At 36.0% G+C, this 21,272-nt stretch overlaps 1 protein-coding gene and 1 long non-coding RNA gene across 2 annotated transcripts in view; one reads left to right on the top strand and one right to left on the bottom strand.

The window, feature by feature from the left end:
• Window positions 1–21,272, top strand: part of LOC311090940 (uncharacterized protein) — an 846,260-nt gene that overhangs the window by 794,826 nt on the left and 30,162 nt on the right. The gene's annotated exons all lie outside the window — the stretch shown is intronic.
• On the bottom strand, window positions 9,926–11,574 carry LOC311091471. The gene is made up of 2 exons (XR_014608101.1): window positions 11,424–11,574; window positions 9,926–10,369 (listed from the first exon to the last, which is right to left on the bottom strand). It is a non-coding gene; the product is annotated as an uncharacterized lncRNA (long non-coding RNA).

Below are 21,272 nucleotides of genomic sequence, written 5' to 3'. Positions count from 1 at the left end.
AAAATGCGTCGATACCTTTGATATGAATTATGAGCGTCAGCCGCTCCCATTCAGAAAAAAAACTCTGTGCTGTCGCCATGACAACTCTTGACAAAACAACGTCCCTCAGGGCTTTTAGCTCAAAAATGTGCAGATTTGGAGAAATATTGATAGATTCTCATAGATTTACATCATATTTCTATAGACAGGAATAATATTTACTGAATTTATACCCAAATGCGTCGATGTAATAATTATGAACGCTTTCATACTCTGATCTATTGTGTTTTCAATTCATACCAGCAGCCTGAGGGCGCTATATGCACAATAATAGTCCATATAATGAGCATGAAGAAGAGCCATAATCATGTGACATTCCAGGAAGTCACGGACACACACAGCTAACCAGGCGGTCAGGGTTTCATATTATTTTGAAGGTACCCCCGGGAGCCGCCATTGGCTAACAAGCCTTCACCTGCTGTTAGCATCCCATTGACTCCCATTCATTTTCGCGTCACTTTGACAGCGAATAACTTTACATCTGAGGCGTTTAAAGACTCCATTTGTCCATTGTTTATTTCTAAAGAAACACGACAATGTATAAAAGGCTCCATTACCTTGTATCTTACGTTATGGCCCCGTAGAAGCAGTTTTTGTAAAAGTAGGCTAACGATTGCGTCATAACCACGCGACTCTCTGGAAATTACCGTAGAGACAGGAAGAGAAGCTCGCAGTCAATCGGGGGGACGTGGAGGCATAAAGTCCGATAAAGTAAAGGGAGAAGCCCATAGAGAGTCATGACGTTGCTCCTGCTCCTAGCTCATGGACAGCTCCTACTCACACTCTCCGTCTCTGCGAGATTCGGAAGGGAATGGTTCCGATTTCGCTTGGCACGGCTACTAGAAAACTTACAACTGTCAGGCAGGCTGCTCACGTCACATCCACGTCGTCAAGCTCAGTTTGAGTCTGCGCAGTACGCTCGGCAATCAGGAAGTGACTGCTTCTAATGTGCTTCAACTTCTCTCCGTTGAAACCTATGGGGTCGCTGTGTCCAGTTTATATACTGTCTATGCAGCTAACAGAGAGATCGCTGTAACATGCTTTTTGACGTTTTGAAGACAATAAACATGATTGCAATGATATTTGATTTGCCTGTGTTCTTCAAGCCATGCCAGGTATTTTCATAATAATGGATTATATTTATAATGTAATGCTAATCGATATAGACTTTATCATCGTGCAGAATACTATAAAATAATATATTTTCTGTCTGATTTTTTTTTATCTGAAGCCAAATTAGATCACAGAAGATTATTTAAAACACTCGACTTGCGTTATAAAGTAAGTTTGGAGCACAAACATGGTTTTAATCTCATAAATGGTTGTGTATTGATGGTGTGCTAAGCTAACATGCTAGCTAGCCCAGGTGCACCTGCCACCTAAGTTAGCAGTTATTCTTTTATGATTTTTTTCTGAATAGGAATGCTTACTGAAATGTTTCTTTATTCAAGAAGGGCATTTGAAGTGAGAACTTTGATAAAAGAAATTAGGGATTGAATCCATATGAATAGCCTGTGAATAGCCAGTCGTTATAATGCAGACAAAAGAAATGCATATTTAGAGCCATAACCAGGCTGGAGAGGTGTGAATGTGTGCAGGAGAGACTGAGACTGAATGGGGCTCGTTTGCACCACAAAAAAAATAGAGACAAAAGACTGAATAGATGACGACTACACATCAGTTGCATTTTAGAGTCTAATCAAAATAGTCATATGACTTGATCTTGAAAAACATTTAACTAAATACAGAGTTTTAGACTTATCATCTCCAGATTTTACATATAACATGGTCAGACATGTGGCTTTAGCTGTAGTGCATTTCTAGATTGCTACAGTGCCAACTTCAATTTTATTTTCATTTGGATGTTTCATAAAAATAAATTTCTAATAACTTTACAAAACTTTGAAGCTATTTATAACAATTTTTTTTCATTATGACAATAATTAATTCTACATTTACAATAAACTGCCAGGTGTCAGCTTTCAAATTAGATCATACTTGTGCTTTTAGTACAAAGGGTTCTTGAACTGTATCTGTTTCAGTTTGGGTATGTCATTTCTGGGGATTTTTCAAAAGTGGGGTTGCAGCTTAAAGGGATAGTTCACTTTGAAATTAATTTTTGATATGTTTTAGCTTACCTCAAGGGCATCCAAGATGTAGGTGTCTTTGTTTCCGCAGTAGTTTCAATTTTGATATTTTTAGGTCAAACCGTTCTTGTCTGTCAGTCATATAATGCAGGTCGATGGTCACTGTCTCAAAACACAAGCACAGAGTCCAAATTAAAACAATTCCCCATCGTCCAAATGAAACAATTCCCCATCATAAGTACACATTGATGGCCTAAGACACGAAACGAGCGGTTTGTGTGAGAAAACGAACAGTATTTATATCGTTGTTATCTCTTGAAAACAGCACACGTCCAAATGATCTGACGGCGCGGGCGGGTATAGATATATACATACATATACAATAAATCATTGTAAAATAGGGAAGGGAATCTTTAGGCACCTCATGAGCCGATCTAATTTGTTTCTTATTAATTAATCTTATTAATAAAACTTAAAATATTTAATTACATATGTAATTATAAGTAGGCCTACTTTTATAAACAATTACACATTAAAAAACTAAATTAATACAATTACATGTTAATAATTTTAACTAATATAGCTTCAAAACAAATAACAAAGAGGGGAAAAAAATATTACAAGCAATAAACAAAGTGCTTTCAGTATTTAAGAGTCGGCTGTCTGAACGTTTTCATCTCTTTTGAAATTATAAGATGTGGTTTGTCCTATCTGTTTAATAACTTAAGATATAACTGACTGTGTCACATTAATTTTGCGTCATAAAAGCATTTTGAGATGCAAGTACATTTAACCACGTAGACGGAGTCGCTCACAGCCGCATGCTCAAACGCTCTTCGCAAAGCGCGCGTGAGTATTTGAAATTGAAAGCAGCTTCTGTCGGTGATTTTCATATTTGTAATATATAAGCCAACTGCATTCCAAAAGACATATGATGCCTTCGTAGAGCATTTGTAAGCAAAATACCGGCGGACGAGACCGCGCACTACAAAAGTAACATCAAGCAGACCGCGCGTATCTCATATCATGTGCAATGAAGCACGCGAATGTTCTTGTAATTCGCTTCAACTTTTCCGAACTTTATGAAAGATTATTTTTTGGAAGGTTCGAGTGGTGTCGTGTGTGTGTGTGTGTGTGAGACAAAGGAATTAGAAGCAAGCAGAATACGGTTGTTTATAAAGCACACGTAGCGTCATCACGTATCTGTGTTGAGAACTAAGCTCAGACATAAATCTGAAATTATCTTAATCAATACAGAATCGTTGGAGAGAATCTATAACACAATATCACATAAATTAAACATAAACTGTTATTTCCTGTAGCCTACCTATGCCAGGCCTATGTGCAGCGTGACAAGTTGATGCTTCATCTGCAAGACTGGTTTACTCTCGCGTGTCACGTGACCAGAGTGTAATCGCGGCTTTGCGATTAAAAAAATCGCATTTCATCAAATCGGGATATTATCGCAAATGCAATTAATCGTTCAGCCCTACTTTCAATACATTTGTATGAAGAATAAAATTAAATTCAGTTTAAGGATTTATATTGTTCAGGTTTAACTGATTAATCAGCTGAAAGTTTTCCTCTCTGTTCTAGACTCTAACTGCAGTGTGACAGAAGAAGGTTATAAAGCTCTGGCTTCAGCTCTGAGATCAAACCCTTCACACCTGATAGAGCTGGATCTCACAGGAAATGATCCTGGACAATCAGGAGTGAAGGAGCTCAGTGATTTACTGCAGGATCCAGACTGTCAACTGAAGACACTGAGGTGAGACGGGATCAAATAATTAACTAAATTAGCTATATGCAGGCTAAATATTCATAACTAATATATTATTTTAGTTATATAATAAGCTGTACAATTTGTTGCATCAAAATGATCAAGATAAGATCAGATGCTGCAGGTTCTGTCATGATGATGATAACCGTCAACACAGTTTAGTTGTGATACGAGCTACAGGTCAAATAGACATTATGGGTCAGTATATGTGTGCTGACATTCAGGAGTATACCTTGATAATTAACAATAATAGTTTTCCATCAAGCCCAGATTCACTGCATCTCTCTACACCAGGTCTATGAGTCTCCAGATGTTCTCAAACATGCAGTTTCACAAGCCAGTTTTCTCTGTGCTGACGTTTCTCACTCCTCCTGCTTTAAAGACAGAAAGATCTTAGTTTCACACTCTGTATTCATACTGAAAATCATGATCTAGTGAGCTTTTGCCCTTCTGCTCTGTGAGACCTTTCTGTTCTTATGCTTATGTTTGCTTTAGGACTGAGTGTTGCTCTAGTTTCTTTTAAATATATATTTATTTGTGTATTTAAATGTTTAAAGAAAAATTTGACATCTAAATAACTAACTTAAGCTTGTCTTTAAAACAATAATTACGTTTTTTATTGTATCAATAATTTTTTGTAATGCAGTGGACATTTAGTTGATACCTGAATTGCCTCTTCTGCAGGTTTGTGAGTCCTGCTGCAGAGGAAGCCTGTCAGTATGTGAATAGAGTTGTGGGTATAAACCCGTTACTCCAGAGAGAGCTGAATCTGAGTGGACATGAACTAGGAGACACACGAGTGAATCAGATCGCTGCTCTACTGCAGGATAAACACTGTCAACTCAACACACTGACGTGAGTATTGCTCATTTATTTATTATATTACTTTTAAGCAGTTTTTCCCTCAGTCACACAGAGCCAGAACAATTTAAAGTAATAAAATTAAACAGTCAATTAAACTATTAAGCTGCAACCCCACTTTTGAAAAATCCCCAGAATGTCACATGATTATGGCACTTTTTCATGTGTTCCATATATGGACTAAAGCTGCGTCCGAAATCGCGTACTATGGGAGTAGGTACTACATTTAAATTAGAACGTACTTCGCGACCGTTAAAAAAGTACGCTCTATATAGTATGAATACGGGTAGTATGAATGGAGTCCGGACGTACTGGTATTACGGTTGGTATTGTCACGTAACATGCGCGGTCACATCAGCACGAAAATTTAAAGAGCCCATTCCACTGACTGCACTTAGAGCAATGTTTTTAGTTCTTCTCTCCGCTTTCGTCTGCGTTTTTACGTCGTTCGTGCTCACAATTCAGAGTCGTCGTCGGTCAGCTGCTCGCAGATCACGCCTTTGTCGAGAGCTTTTGTGTAATTTCTCAAATAAGTTAAATATCATTTAGCCAATACATTTTACCTCAGAAAAAAAAAAACACACACACATAAACCTGTGACAGGGTTTCTGCACATTTTTTAAAGTCAAATTTAAGGCTTTTTAAGACCTTTTTAAGACCCGAAGAAATCAAAATTAATACCATGCATTGGGGTGTGCAATATTGACAAAATATGTCTCTATCGATATTTTCAAAGTTTTCTTGTTAATAATTAGATAACATTTTACTGATTGTGTTTTTGTGCTTGGTGCCATGGCTGGTTTAGGCCTGTTGTTGACAGCTGACTGACGAAGATATTCATATTTTTCATATTCTATGCAGTGGTCAGTTCACAGTAGTGACAGAAATTAACATTTTTTATTAAGGGGTAATATTTGCCATCTTAAATTGATTTCCAGGGGCATTTTCACCTATATATTGACATTTGTAGATGTATGCATCACCTTTTATGTCAAATTCTAACATTCAAATTAAATTCTATTAGAATAATTACACAATACCACTGTTACCAGCCAAATTAAATCATTAAATCAAAATCCATCTTTGCATTGCAGAGGTGACACAGTGGCGGCATCAGATCTGGCATTAATATATTTACACTGCATTTACAATTGCATAAATAAAGCTATGAGATTGTTAAATATGAACTGATTTCTAATTTTAACATTCTAATTAAAAAGTACTCTAAATGTGAAACTAAAGCTGCCAGTAGGTGGCGGCAAGTCACTGTTTTAATAAGTGAGTCGAGGGAGTCATTCATTCAACCGATTCGTTCAAACGGCTGATTCATTCGGGAAGCAAGTGATTGTTCATTGAATCATTAAATTGATTCGTTCAAAACGCGGATTCCAGTCAAAAACTCATCACTGTCTGTTGCATTGAGACCATAGACTGTAAAAAAATATGGACGTAGTGTCCGTGACGTCACCCGTAGGTTTCTGAAGAGCATTTTTGAAGCCTAAAGTGGGCGGAGCCGGCCGTCGCCATCTTGGCCTCGCGTCACTCCCGGATAACAGAAAATGGGCAAAGAGGCTGAGAAATCATGCCCAAATAGCTCGACGTGATCGAGTTAGCTCAGGCTGTTAACGGCTCTGGGTAATGCTATTAACAGTACCAAGTCTGCGACTGCACAGGGCCTCGCGCTAAAGTGACACTTGATGATGTAAAGCCAATTAAAAGTTCCTGTTTTTGCCCTTCGAAATATTATAATAGTTAAAAGACATGGCTACAAGTGAGACTGTGTATCGTGATTCTGTACTATTCTGCTAGTTGAAAATGTATTATGCAGTAACTTAATATTACTCTGAGAGAGTGTGTGACGTTAACTTACATGTCAGTCACTCTTTCGTCAGCACGGCATCGCTCGTCAAGTTCGTAGAGAGCTTATTCAGTCCATTTTAAATTCTGATTTTGGCCGCCTCTCAAATTTAAACCATAGATATATTGCCTGTGAAGTTCAAGTAAATGCGCTAGAAAATCCACGCTCATTCAAGGATGTGCATTTATTGCATAGACGGAGAAAGCGCCGACGCCTGCATGATTTCACCTGACGGTACATAAGCATATTATAATCTATCTGTCCCGTGAGAGCAGAACGAACAAGCCTTTATTGACGTTTTTAAATTTGAAAACTCCAAAAAGCAACGAAATTGTCAGACATCCATTAGTGCATGTTCACAGAGGAAAACAACTGAAATACAGCGCTGGTTGTTCTCTCGAACGATACTCGACGACAACGACTGAATCCTAAGCCGTGGGCTTTGTACCCAAGTAATGGGTGTATTAAATTGTATGAAATAATCCCGAAAAAAAAGCACAAACACTGCAGAGATGGCAAGTTCAGCAGCAACATTTGCTGAGGTGAAGTGACGGCTAGTAACAGCAGACAAATGGCTAGCATTGACATCAGCGACAACCCACCTGTCACTCAAGTGGCCACACCCTTAAATGCAGAAATTTAAATATTAATCAACTAAACGGATGAGTTATAAAAAAATGCACCCCCCTCACAGTTGTTATGAAGGGCAAAATTAGCTGTATAAACCTTAATAAAATAAAAGTCTTAAAAATCATTAAAAAAAAAAAAATGTCTTATTTATACTTATGAAAGGTCTTAAATTTTAGATGACACTTTGACTTATACTTATCTAAATGCTTTCGAAATTAAAACTATCTAATTAGCGTAGGCCGTATTATTTTTTTAAATCTATCTTGGTGGATTTGCTTGTTCACGTGACAATTCGCGTCACTTACGGCAGTATATCAGCCTGCGTCTGTCTCCTGCACGCGAGAGGAGAGAAGAAAACGAGTAAATGTCAGTTCGATTGTAAGTTCATTCTTCATGTGCTTAGGAGTGTGCGATGTTGTCTATGAACTATGATGATATTGTAATCATTGTTTTAACTATGTACGAGGCACTGCGAGTGCGAGCTGACATCGCGTTTCTCTCATGCTTGCTTTCACTGCGTCAATTTTCACTTTATATCGCCGACGAGAATTTCATAATGAAGCCGTGGTCCAACAGACAGCAATGTTTTTTGTTTTTTTTTACTGAAATCCGCGTTTTGAACGAATCCTTTCAACGATTCAATGAACAATCACGTTTTCTGAATGAATCAGCCGTTTGAACAAATCGGTTGACTCCAACAACTCGCTTATGAAGACAGTGACTTGCCGCCACCTACTGGTGGTTTTAGTTTCATATTTAAAGTATCCTTTAATTAAAATGTTAAAATTATAAATCATTTCGTATTTAAATATTGAATAGCTTTATTTATGCAATTGTAAATGAAGTGTAGGCCTAAATATAGTAGGCTAATGCCAGTTTTGATGCCGCTTCTGTGTCTCCTCTGCACTGCAAGGATGGATTTTAATTTAATGATTTATTTTGACATTGGTACTGTGTTATTCTAATATAATTTGAATGTTAGAATTTGACATAAAAGGTGATGCATACCTCTAAATACGTTTAGAAACAATGTCCATATATAGGTGAAAATGCCCCTGGAAATCAATTTAAGGTGGAAAATATTGCCCCTTAATAAAAATGTTAATTTCTGTCACTACTGTGAACTGACCACTATAGAATATAAAAAATATGAATATCTTCGTGGGTCTGCTGTCAACAACAGGCCTAAACCAGCCGGGATACCAGTACAAAAACACAATCAGTAAAATATCATATAATTATTATCAACAAAACTTTGAAAATATCGAGACATATTTTTGTCAATATTGCGCACACCTAATGTACGGTATTAATTTTGATTTCTTCAGGTCTTAAAGAGGTCTTAAAAAGCCTTAAATTTGACTTTAAAAATTGTGCAGATACACTGTGATGTGATATTGTAGGTCTATGATAACAACATAATATGATATAAATATGAGACAAAAACTCATTTGGGAACATAGCCTACCTATAACTGCACACATCACGCAGTGAAATCACGAGAGACAAAAGCGATGTCAGCTCACAGTGCCTCGTACATCGTTAAAACAATGATTACAATATCATAATAGACAATACACATCGCAGATCGCACACCACTACGCACATAAAGACTGAACTTAGAACTGAACTGACATTTACCAACTCGCTTCTCCTTCTCTCCTGTTTCGCGCGTGTAGGAGACGGACGTAATGCTGCCGCGAATGACGCGAAATGTCACGTGAACAAGCAAATCCACAAAGAAAGAATAATAAATAAAAAAAGTACGCTAATTAGATGGTTCTAATTTAGAAAACATTTAGATATGTGTAAGTCAAATTGCCATCGAAAATTTAAGACCTTTCATAATAGGCTGCTGTACGTGAGCTGTATCGTTCAGTTTCGTTCCACCAAGTGGGGCACTAATTTTTCTTTTGCTCAATATGTTCAACGTTAATAAAAGGTATCCAAGCAAAAAGTTCTCCACGCATTATCCTGCAGTTAATGAGAAATTGTAATTTATTGGCGCACTATATTGACTGCGTATTGAGACATAAAACTGTTGAGCTAGATTTTCAACCAATCAGCATCGAAAATGTAAGTAGGTCAGAGCCGAAATCAAGCCAATATCACTACGCACATGTAAACATGGAGGAGGACGTAAGCAGCGCATCTTCATCTGATAGCGGCGATCAAGCTCGATTAACACCCGTAAAGTGTATTCTTCATGTCGGAAAAGATGGTGGGAAAGGTCCGCAGCCCTTTACTGAAGTCCGATGGGAAAAAAATCAAGCAATGTGCGTAGGAATGGCTCAAAACGTCGGACACTACGGAGCTAACGTTAGCTACACTCTCAGAAAAAAAGGTACAATTTTGTACCAAAGAAGGTACAAACCCTTGTCACTGGGGCGGTACCTTTTACTGGTACAAAATTGTACCTTAATATAGAGGAACAAATTTGTTCCATTCCAGTTTGTACCTTAAAGGACATGATTTGTACCATGGGCAAACCAAAATGTACCTTTTGTTTTTAAAAACTTGTTGGTACAATATTGTACCTTTTATCAAAGGTACAAATTTGATCTCTTAAGGTACCGCCCCAGTGACAAGCCCCTTTGTACCTTAACTGTGTCAAATTTGTTCCTACGAGAAAGGCTATTTTTCTACTGAATAACAAGCACATTCAACAACTGAATCAAAAAGGCATCAATTTAATAATTTCTGTAAATACATATCAAATTCATATGAACATTTGAATACTTTCATTCCAACTTACAGTAAAGTATATCTTTGTGTAAATACATCAAAGATTTCACAATACAATAAAGACTTAGCAAAATTAACAGAATATCACTTCTTTAAAAAGATTTGAAAGAATTTAAAATGCAAAAATGTTACAGTACATAAAATATATTTTCTTATCTACAACAAAGCTAGACTTGTTTTTTTCCCCCCACTTTTCACACAATACCCTTGCATTTATTTAACTTTTTAAAACACCATCATCCAACCGAACTGCTTGGCAATTTCAGATCCCTCCATTTTTACACTGCTGAAGATTCTCCTCTCACTGAAGACACGTCCAGTCAAGAAGTTCCCAAGATCTGCACAGTGAGTTGAGATAGCCGGTTCTTCCTGAACATAATGAAGAATCAATATTAGTAAAGACAGATGTAAATTTATTAAATTTATACTTCCAATGACAAGCTCAAATTTCACTTCTAGACTTAAAGGGATAGTTCACCTAGAACTGAAAATTCTGTCATTTACTCGCCCTCAAGTTTTTCCAAATCTGTTAACTTGAACAAAAAAGATATTTTGAGAATCGAAAATTAAACAGTTGATGGGGCCCCATTAACTTCCATAGAATATTTTTCATACTATGGAAGTCAATGGGGCCCCATTGACTGTTTCATTTTTTGGGTGAACTACACATCCTTCAACATCTCGTTTGGCATCCATGTAATGTGCTTCTATAACGGATTTCAGCTTAGCCAACCTCAAATTAACAACCTCAAAAACCTCAACCTGAAAATTATTTTGTTAATTACTCACCCTCATGTCATTTCACACCTGTAAGACCTTTGTTCATCTTCGGAACACAAATGAAGATATTTTTAATGAAATTCTGAGAGCTTTCTGTCCTTCCATTGGGAGCAATGCAACTAACACATTCAAGGCCCAGAACGATAGGAAAGACATCATTGAAGTAATCCATGTGACTCCAGTGGTTTAACCAATTTTATGAAGCGATGCAGGTGCTTTGTTTTAGCAAAAAAACACAATTTAACACTTTATTTATTAGGGGGAGCACTACGACGCATGCGAATTGTGTTGACTCAAGACCGGGTGTTGTTCCATGAATGTGCTTTAGATTATATTATTTTGTAAATATAGAGGTAAATTATGCTTCTTTTTTTTTTTTTTGGCAAAACAAAGCTTACATCGCTTCATAAAATTGAGGTTAAACCACTGGAGTCACTTGGATTAGTTTAATGGTGTCTTTACTACCTTTCTGGGGCTTGAATGTTTTAGTTGCGTAGGCTACCAATGGAGGAACAGAAAGCTCTTGGATTTCATCAAAAATATCTTCATTTGTGTTCCGAAGATAAACGATGGTCTTACAGGTTCGGAATGACATGAGGGTGTATAATTAATGACAGAATTAAAAAAAATTGCTGAACTATACCTTTAAGGAATCCTGGAAACACCTTAAATCAACCACAGCATGCATTCGGTCCATTTTCTGGAATAACTGAAATGCAGATAAGAAAACAATTTTCACACACAAAAAAACTTTCTGCATTTTTACATTTCCCACAAAGTTTTAAATGATTCACTTAAAGCTTCATATAAAATACCCAGAAAAGTAAAATGTTAAACTAATCCATTTGAATTGAGAAGTTTGGTAAAAAATGTCTGAAGAGATTACCGCTTAGTATAATAAACAGATTAAATTTAGGATTTTATTCACATTTAAACATTGAACAAACAGAAGCTCAACCGCACTTGCTTTGACAAGCGAGAACAAACCTCAGTGGTTCTTGCGGAAGCTCAAGCGTGCTGCAAAACACATGAGAATGAACATCATCGGTTTTCGCACGTTTAGCAAACATGATTGAGCTTCCGTTTACCGCAACTGATGTGTGAATTGATGTATATTTTTATGTGAATAAAAGCCTAAATTAAATCTGTTCATCATATAAAATGATTGTATCTCTACAGAAAAACTTGGACTAAACTGCTCAATTCAAATTATTTTACGATCTCTTTATTATGGTAGCATTCAGGTATCAAAAGACATTTTGAAATTTAATATGCAAAATGGCAATGTAATATATAAAATGGCAATGTTCTTATTTAAATTTACATTTTCCATACCATATGTGCAATGTTTGGGGCAAAGTGACAATTCAAATTCAATAATATAATTAAATTAGCCATCTCCTACACTTGTTTTAACATATACCGGTAATTTAAACATATTACAAAATGATTAGAGATGTTTAAAGGCACAATTCACCAAAAATTAAAAAAACTCTGTCATTAATTATTCACTCTCATGTTGTTCCAAACCTGTAAGACTTTCGTTCATCTTTGGAACACAAATGAAGATCTTTTCAATGAAATCTGAGAGCTTTCTGTCCCCCCATTGACAGTCCATGCAACTAAAACTTTGATGCTTCAAAAAGTTCATAAAGAGATCGTAAGACCAATCCTTTTGAATCGAGCAGTTTACCGTAGTTCAAATTTTCATAAGACATGATCGCTTTATATGATGAACAGATTTCAGAAGCTCAACCGAACATGCTTGACACGTGAGAACAAACCTCTTTCTCAAACGTGCTGCGCAACACACGAGAATGAACCTCATTTGTTTTCGCATGTCAAGGGAACATGCTAGAGCTTCCTTTTACCGTATTATCTGATGTGAATTGATGAATAAAAGCCTAAATTCAACCTGTTCATCATACAGCACAAATTTTAGACTAAAACACTCAATTCATATGGATTAGTTTTACAATCACTTTAGGAACTTTTTAAAGCATCAAAGTGGTAGTTGCTTAGCTGTCTATGGGGGGTCAGAAAGCTCGTAATTGATGAAAGAATTTTCATTTTTGGGTGAACTAATTAACCCTTTAACATGTTCAACGTAAAATTGTAGCAAAATGATAATTTAAATGCTATTTTCCTTAATTGCATTTACACTCACAGTTAAGACACTTATGATTGCATTTTTATTAAATACCCACGATGAACGTGGCAAAATTCAATCTGGATTTAAAAAAAGGATTCCAAGATGATCTTTGCATCAAGTGCCTTAACTTTGAGTGTAAAAGCAACTAGGAAAAATAACCTAAATTATAGTTTTGCTATAATATTTGCTTGAACATTTTAAACATCTAATTTCTGTAATACATTTCATTTTCTATTTTTGAACTTAAAAAAAAATTCAATGTATGTTTTAATTTTATGTTAAAGCTAGTGTAGTAATGCAAATTATTATATTATTGATTTTGAATATTTTTTTGCTCCAGATGTTGCACATATCATATAGAAAATGTAAATATAAATACAGAAATACATTGCCATTTTACACATTACATTTCATATTGACATTTGGTACCGGTATGCTAACGTTACCATACTTTGTGAGTGTCAGAGTTTTAGGTGAATATACTTTCAGTTAAGTGAAGAGTTCATTTGAAGTGCAGTTACTGTGCTTTATCAAGATTGACATCACTCTGACATTATGGCAAACATTTTGTCTTAGAAATATTCAACCTCATCAGAAAAAAGAATATCATAAGATTAAGAAACTCAAATAACACATTGTACTGATACTTGCCTCACAGCTGAGGACGCAGGAAGACTTTCAGATGACCAGCACTGACAGTTTACCATGCAGTTTACCCCATCATGATCTAAAAATCAAAGACACATTAGCTGAGTATATTACATGTAACTTTATATTACTTAGGACAGAATCCGGTAACGTTAATCGCATTCAAAAACAGAACGAGTGATCAACTATTTTATCTGCGCACTGTTCGTTGGCGCTCAATCACGCTGTTCCAAAACCGCATTGTGGACTAATGTAAAGTAGGCTACACCAGCATGGCACCTCTGGTTGAGCATTCATTTACAACAATAATGTTTTAAATGTGAACTTACGACACAGAAACTCAATTGCTTTAAAAATTATGCAGACGGCTATCACTGACTGGATTCGTACAAATAAGCTATTTAACGTTACACTCGCTATTATCATGTTGAGTAGCTGTAACGTTTTATACATTTTATTTGGTTAAACATAAACATAAAACCCACCTTTGAATTTCCTCTTCTCTTCGTCTTATAATTCGAGTCCAGCCACCAAAGTACTTCTGACGAGGGCGGAGGCCATGGCTTGTGGTGGTGCTCCGTGCTCGTAATCTGTTTCCCGAAGTTCCCGCTCTCCGGTCTATTTGAAAATGCAGTAACGGCTGCAGCAACCTTGGGCAATCAGTTTCATGTCGCCTAATAGCAAAGTTAACATTTAACAGTTAACGTTATGGTGGATAATGGAGAACAAACGCCATATATTGTACACGTGATGACTTAATAATAGTCAATAATTGCATTAAAAAAATTAAAAAGTGTAACGTTATAACTTACAAGTCAAATGGCTAAAAAGCATTTGGAGCAAAGCAACTCGCTAAAATAACGTTAAGTGGCTGAAACATTTATATTTTAGACTTGTGAACTAAATATATACATAAATTATAAGAACTCACCTTTAAATTTCGTCTTCTTCAAGTTTGATAAAATAATCTCGACCGCACTGCAGCCGTGTAGCTGCTTCCCGCTGTCAGTTCGGAAATTTCCGTGGCTGAAGCGATTTCGACCAATCAGTGTCTTGTTGCTATGCACAATACTCAACACAGCAACCAATCATGAATGAAATAGTAATTTGGTCCATAACTGTACCCTTGATGTGAGAACAATTATGTACCTTCATTTCAATTGTACCTTAACAGGTACCAAACAGTATCATCAGTGGTCTTTCCTGTACCATTAAAGGTACTATTATTGAAAAGGTACAAAACTGTTCTTTGAGGAACATTATTTGTACCACCGTGTACCTTTTTTTCTGAGAGTGTATTGCTAATAAACATGTTGCCCTCCTGGACAAACTGGTCTCTGATGTCCCAACAACTACGGGTTTCACCCGGCCTGCTATCGGCGTTTTATAGACGCTTGACTTGTGTGCATGTGCGTGATGGGTAGATTTAGGGGTCGGGTTAGTGTGTGTGTGTGTGTGTGAGAGAGAGAGAGAGAGAGAGGTGGGTAGGTAAATAAATAAATCAAAATTAAATCTTGTTTACAATAATCATTCCTGTGAATATGTACATGTAGTGCAGTTACTGCTCGTGAATGCAAATTAACAATTCACCATTAAATTTGTTATTTTTAAAAGTGTTGTTTTTTTTTTGTATACTTTTGAGTTTAAATTGGAGTTGGGGGGGGGGGGGGTTGCAAAAAAAAACTTGCATCACAATAAGTGTATTGTGATTGTCAAAACATTTTAGTAACTAAACTGAATTGTATTAGGTTTAATAACAACATGTTACAGTGTTTATATGGTACAATTTCTGGTAAGCTATGTTTTTTTGTTTTTTGTTTTTTTACAAATTTCTTGAAACAAATTTCACGATTTCAATTCAATTCTTGTGATTTGATTTAATATTGACTCATTTGAATAAATATTAGGTACACAAGATAGGCGTTCATTTTTCTCAAGAAAAAAAAAAAATACTACAGACAGCCCTATCAGCTGGTAGTATTATTTAAGGTTAAAAATAACTCAAATTAAATATAATGCGTTTTTTATTATAATAACAACTTTATTTAATTATATAAGTACAAATATAATAAATATGTAATATAGTACACATATTTAGCAAAATACTCTCTATAGCTCTTTTTCTAGCCAACTAACGTGCCTATATTATGGTCATTAAATGGCTTTCCTGAGGTAAATGTTATGTGACATAATTGTTCTCCAGCTGTTTTATTGACCCCTTTGTTTGATTGATTGATCGATATTATGTATGAAGAATATACATTTCGGTAAGCTGTACTGTTTCTTTCAACATTGTTCATTCGTGTTTATTTACTATTAGCTATTATACTACAGGGCTGTTGAATGCTTGAATCTGATTGACGAACGTTCTAAGGTGTGCATTATTTTCAGGGAAACGCACAGCTAAAGTAGTTCCAGGCAGGTCTTGACCGCATTACAGTTCCATATCACTTCGCGTAGTCAACTGTAATAACGGAAAATAGGATACAATTCATAACAAGAAAAAGCATTTAGCCCCATGCGCTTGATCTGCAATTTTCAATGTCTAGCTTCACAATCAATGGAAACATGCAGTTTAATTTTAATAAATAAAGTATACAGTCCCATCTATAATCAATAGAAAATTAAACTGAATATAGGCTAAATAAATGGATAGTCCTGCAGCACGGATTTTTATTGCAGATAATTTAACAAATAAATAATTATTGATTGGCCTACTTGTTAAAAGGGCTTTGTGTTTCATTTATTTGGCTAGTCTACTGTCATCTGTCAATAATAGAAACAAAAGAATGAACGAATTAATTAAAACGAATTGAATTAATAAATAAATAATAATATTGACGCACATGCTTTTCTGTCTCATTATTGCACATCTCTCTCTAATAACTGCATAAAGCCGGGGACACACTTTAAGGCCGGTTATGAATGTTATTTGATTCTTATGACTGATCATGTCCAAACGCGTGTTCAGCGCATTCAGTCTGTGTTCAGAGTTGGTGTTTAAAATCTGCTGCAGTCGATGAAAACAGTCAGAGAATGTGTCAGCTAGTCGTGTGTCCCAGCATTAGTCTGCTATCAGTGGCTCAAACCTCCGTTACTAACTCTAAAATGACGTTTTGGAATTAGCAACGGAGGCATGGGATTAGATGCGTAAGAAATTAGTCCTACATACAAGAGCGTTTTAATGACAAAAACTTTACAAACGTCTTGAAATACATAATCTGAACAATGTTTCGAGGTGTGGTAACTGTAGTATAAGCGGAATAATTGACGACAGGCCGTTGAATTATTAGAAAAATAATGCACACCCGAGGTGAACGGCCACTCTGCTTCGCGTCGTGACCGCATTACCACCTCGGGTGTGCATTATTTTTCTAATAATTCAACGGCCTGTCGTCAATTATTCCTTACGTAGAGATGATCGGGTCACGTGCCGCTAGGGATCAATTACAAACACCAAAACGGTATTTATTGTTTGAATTTCGTAATAAAATTGACAGAATCTGAGAGCTGAGATTTTTTTCATATCATAACTAACCTGCTCTGCAGGGCCGTGCACAGACATTTTGAGGGGCAGTGGCTTAAACCAAAAAAGGGGGCATTATAAGGAGTTTGAATGAGGCAGTATATCATCTTAATACAGAAAATTAAAAACAACTATTTTATATGGGCAATAAGATTACAATTAGGATTTAGTGCAAAATCAAGTTATGTTGTTATAATTACTCTTCCAATTAAATAATTAAATGTCAATGCCAGTTTAACTGTCTGATGCTCAGTGGGCTCTCACTCTCTGAGCTGCCTCATCCTATGGAAGTAGTATAGACATTTAATTTAATATTATGCACTTAAAGTATAAATTGAAATGATATACAGGTTACAACAGTTATAAAGTCACACCGGGGTAAAATGCGCATTTGACTTAATTCTCTTTTATACCACTCAATGGCACAAATTCTGCTCAGCACTTTTTTTCATAAACGCTTTTGATGATGGACTTGGAAATTTGGCTGATCATTGACTTGATCAAAGTTGATTTAATCTACTATTTTATATATATTTTTTAATGTTTTAGACTTACGTAGCAATTTAAATACAAAGATCTCAAGAATCTTGTTTCTGTATTTTTAAAATGAAAATTATGACAGATAGCCTATATTTATTGAACAAACATTTATTATTTAATTTATCAAAATAACTCCAAAATTGTTATAAACTTTACTAAAGTGATTGGTTTGAACAAGTATCAACTTAGACATTATTAAAAGCATATTAATTTAGCTTAAGTATTTTTATCAATACTGTGTGTCTTACCATGCTGGTTTTACCCCGTGTGTACCTCCTTGCCACCTCATACATTAATACGATTTTTAAACAAACCACCTTTCTGATTTATTTTCACACAAAATCTGTTGCTCCATAAATTTTCAAACATTGCTCTGCAATCATACACTGGGAGTAGTGAAAATTAGAATTCTTGTTCAATCAAATTATTTAACCTGATCTAATCTAATATAAATAACACTAATAAATAAATCACGAATAAATAAATAACATTTTCTGTTGTTTGCAGATTTTGTCGACAAAAAAACAATGCCTTCACAAAATTAGAAGAACAGAGTGAGAAAGAGCAAAGACAAAGCCTATTCAACATGGCAAAAATTGAATCAAAGTTCTAGAAAGCCAGAGGGTAAATCCTTATGTATAGAATATTTAGCAGACAGTTTTTCACACTTTAACTCCTGTAAATATATTTCCCATTATAATCAGTTGCCTTAGTTGATATAGTATCTATCTATAACATACATCATATTTATAATATTTTAATGAGACCATATTAACATTATACATAATAAAAAGGTGATATACTATATATTATCTAAATGTGTTCTAATCTAAATGAATAGTACCTTAGTATAGTAGGTTACAAGGTGGCTAACGGCACAAAACACATTTGCTTTTCTTCCAAGAACATGGATGTTGCACGAGTTGTAACTTGTTAGCACTATTTGAAGACCAGGAGCAAAACATTTTGCGACAGAAATACAAAAACATATTACCAAAATACTAATTTTGTGGATCGACTACTGTCTGTAATGTGGATTGTAATTTGTAATCGACCTGTGAATGGGACGAAATTCTATTCTGAAACTGTCGTCGGAGAGCGGGCACATGCTTGTCTACTAGTGACGCTGCGGAGCGAGCAGGAAAACACGGAGCGGATTAGCGGAATCAGTGGATCTTTAGCGGAGCGATAACATAACGTTTTTATGGGAATCTTCTGGAGGGTTAGGGAGGGGGGCGAGAGGGGCACCTCAGCTGATGAGGGCAGATGGGCAGTGGCTCTAGCCACCGGGCCACCCCCCTGTGCACGGCCCTGCTGCTCTGTCTAGTCTGTCGGTCTCCGTGTCCTCTTTGCTTCGCGATTTTTCTGTGCGTGAGAAAATGGATGTGTGGCGTGAGAGCGTGTGAAAAGTGTCAATTGCGTGAGTCTCACGGTGAATGAACACACAGAGAGTTGGCAGCTCTGTTATTATATTTTGGCTTAATTCTATTTGTTATTCAGATTTTACCTCAAATATTACCTTTGAATTGGAACAACATAATGAGAAGTAATTGGGATGTTAATGCTACAGTAGAAGTTTTCTTGATAATCTTATGTTGACTGTCCCTATAGATTCAGGTATATCACACATTTCAAACTGGTTTATTTTGTACTTCAAGTGGTAATTCGGCATTTTTGGGTTTATATGATAAACAGGTTTGAAAGTGCAAAATTCCCTATGTTTTCCCTTTTTTTCAAAATGGGCACCTTTAGCATAATTTTTCTCAAAAACTGCAAGGTTGTGTGTGGAGAACTTTTTCCTAAGGAATCTCTATATATTTCTGATGTTAAAAAAGTAAGTAGTGCCCCACTTGGTGGAACGAAACCCTATTTCTAGGCCTCTTTTAGGCTACCGACAGCGGCCTCTCTCTCTCTCTCTCTCTCTCTCTCTCTCTCTCTCTCTCTCTCTCTCTCTCTCTCTCTCTCTCTCTCTCTCTCTCTCTCTCTCTCTCTCTCTCTCACACACACACACACACACACACACACACACACACACACACACACACACACACACACACACATTAACCCGACCCCTAAATCTACCCATCACACACATGCACACAAGTCAAGCGTCTATAAAACGCCGATAGCAGGCCGGGTGAAACCCGTAGTTGTTGGGACATCAGAGACCGGTTTGTCCAGGAGGGCAACATGTTTATTAGCAATAGCTAACGTTAGCTCCGTAGTGTCCGACGTTTTGAGCCATTCCTATGCTTGATTTTTTCCCATCGGACTTCAGTAAAGGGCTGCGGACCTTTCCCACCATCTTTTCCGACATGAAGAATACACTTTACGGGTGTTAATCGAGCTTGATCGCCATCAGATGAAGGTGCGCTGCTTACGTCCTCCTCCATGTTTACATGTGCGTAGTGATATTGGCTTGATTTCGGCTGTGACCTACTTACATTTTCGATGCTGATTGGTTGAAAATCTAGCTCAACAGTTTTATGTCTCAATACGCAGTCAATATAGTGCGCCAATAAATTACAATTTCTCATTAACTGCAGGATAATGCGTGGAGAACTTTTTGCTTGGATACCTTTTATTAACGTTGAACATATTGAGCAAAAGAAAAATTAGTGCCCCACTTGGTGGAACAAAACCCTATTTCTAGGCCTCTTTTAGGCTACCGACAGCGGCCTATAAGTAAAAGTAAGACTTTTTAAGACTTTTAAAGGCCTTAAATTTTAAAAATCTAATTTAAGACTTTTTAAGGATCCGCGGATACCCTGTGTGAACAATGACAGATGTTGATTTTTAGTAAGGAAAAAGTGATGTATTTGCTTGTGATATTACCATCAATGAATAAACATGAATGAATCAATAGTATGCGTGTGTGTATCTCTGTTGATTCATTCATGGATGGCAATATCACAAGCAGTGTGTGTGTGTGTGTGTGTATATATATATATATACATGTAGGGTAACACACTGAGGAATATATATTTCACTTCTTATATAGAAAAAAAATTCTTCTAAAATGATCATTTTTATCAAGCTTGTATATTTAGGTTCAGTAATTTCACTTTAATGACAGTTAATAGATCCTTTTCATTGCCATTAAAGTGAAATAACTGAACATAAACATACAAGCTTGATAAAAATGATCAAACTAGAAGAATATTTCAGATGGCACTTAGAGGCTTTTACATCTTAAGTATTCATAAATGTGTGTGTGTGTGTGTGTGTGTATATATATATATATATATATATATATATATATATATATATATATATATATACACACACACGCATAAGAAATGGATCATATACATATAATACATACATACATATTATATTTATAAATAAGCCAACACAGAAAACAAAAAAACTGTTTGTGAGTCCTACAACCTACTGCGCCAATTCTTCATCTATATTTTAAAGATGGAGCTGACCTCCGCCCCGACCTCCGACTTTCACGGTAGTCCATCCAGTCACTGATTGCGACCATGGGTGGAAAAAAAGCACATCGAGGTGCTGGTGTTCTAGCTACATATCACATATTTGAGCTTAATTTTTGACAAATTATTTACTTTAAATTTGGGTAGGAAAAATTCAAGTGGAAATCCAAAAATTACTATCTTGTA

Source organism: Abramis brama (genome assembly GCF_963993115.1).
Source record: "Abramis brama genome assembly, chromosome: 1".
Taxonomy (NCBI): domain Eukaryota; kingdom Metazoa; phylum Chordata; class Actinopteri; order Cypriniformes; family Leuciscidae; genus Abramis; species Abramis brama.
The sequence above is the reverse complement of the archived record's forward strand: the minus strand, read 5'-3'. Positions and strand labels throughout refer to the sequence as shown.